This window comes from Corvus kubaryi, unplaced genomic scaffold (assembly GCF_017639235.1).
Source record: "Corvus kubaryi isolate FWS band 111438036 unplaced genomic scaffold, C.kubaryi_AGA036_p1.0 72, whole genome shotgun sequence".
Classification (NCBI taxonomy): Eukaryota; Metazoa; Chordata; class Aves; order Passeriformes; family Corvidae; genus Corvus; species Corvus kubaryi.
This window is the reverse complement of record NW_024582060.1, coordinates 4233306-4235114: the sequence shown is the minus strand read 5'-3', so window position 1 is coordinate 4235114 and position 1809 is coordinate 4233306.

Genomic DNA, 1809 nt, shown 5'->3' with positions numbered 1-1809 from the left:
GCCATCACCCCTGAAAAGGACAGTAAGCTGCTATATATCAGAACTGGTATCTATTTTTAAATAATTTCAGAAATTAGAAATTAAACTACTTTGAGGTAGCAATACAAGTTTTTGCGTTGCTCAAAACAGTAGTGCAGGTGGTGCTTATCTCCCCCTCCTCCAAAACATAATACAGAACTTTTATCAAAAGTTGATTCAACAGAGTTTACCAGAATATACTTTGCTTGGAATAAATAAACACCAATGGCTGAAAGAAGCCACAGATTCAGCTGCTTTTTTAAAACCAACTTTCCTATTACACGATTGTCTTCTTCTGTTGTACTTGTCATACATTAATATGACAAGAGGAATACTCAGGATAGGTTCATTTACTAATTTAAAATGTCAAGGCAAGAAAGCATTAAGTGAAAATAAATCATCAATTTCAGACTGAAGTATTAAAACCAGCAGTTTTCTGCACTAATTAATTCATACATGCTACTGAAAAGCTGAAGGGAACAGAAATCAACCAGAATTTCTATTTTTAAAAACAATGCATGTTTGAACACAATTCACCTGTTTGTTCCCAAATGAAGCTAGTCCAGAATTAATGTGCAATCCAAATTGAAATGACTGATACAATTACTTCATGGACTACAGAAGAAAAACAGAGTGCAACCTATTGCACAATTTGGCCAAAATCTGGAAGACCCATAGTAATTTGAGAAAATTATATGCAAAGTAAGTATAAGAAAAATATTGATCTGTTCCTGCTGTGTCTTTAATAAATGGATTATTAAGGTGCTTTAGCAAACAGAGTAAGATCTAGTTTCAAACAATCAGCTGTGTGCTGTGCCCAAATGCCAGCAAGTTTTCCCAGACAAGAATTTCCATCCACTTAAGCAACAGGCAGAGCTGGTCTTCGATCCCAAAACACCATCCCTCACTCAAAAATCCTGTTATTCCATTTTAGAAAACTGTAAAATTCAAGCCAACACATTCCAAAAGAATGCGATTTTGAACACGGTATTTGTGTGTACTGCAACTCCTGAAAAGTGTGACTTTCAAGGAGCTGACATTTCTCTACAAAGAAAATAAACACTCAAGCTGGGAGGGAATGCAATCTGTAAACGTCTGGAAAACCTAATATTAAAAAAATGTTCTTGAGAAAGACAGGGAGAAACCTTTGAATATTACATCCCAAACATCCCAACACAAAGCACATGGAATCACTTAAAAGGGGAGAGGCCAATTATTTCAGAAACACTTTTCAAGAGTAAGAATAAGATTTTCAGAACAAAGTGATCAGTGCCTCCCAGCACACTGTGCCAGTTCCATGTACCTGATATTCCAACAAAAGTGAACTCTACCCAGGGGCACACACAAAAACTGCAGCAGAGCTTTAGAGAACAGGACTGGCATTTGAAACAAAACACTGCCAAATAATTCCAAAATTTGTAGAATACAAATAACTTTCAAGCATAAATAGTTTTAGCAATTCACTTTGATAACGTCAAGGTAAAAACCAGCCAAAAGTCCACTTACCTTCTGACTATTATGTAAAGTTTAATTAACTCCAATGTATTCATTTCTTCACAGATGTTTGTTATTTAAACTGATTTTTCCTTCCAAAGCAGAAACTCTACCATGAGAACACCAGATTATACTTTTCCCAAACCCAGGAAAAGCCACATTTTACATGAACACCACGTGACTTGAATCCATGAATTCCCCATTCTGTAAAGGTGTGTGTTACAACTTACAGAGGAAACAGTCATTTTTATATTTGTTTTTGAAAACTTCATTGAAAACTTACAATTTTGAAGCTTA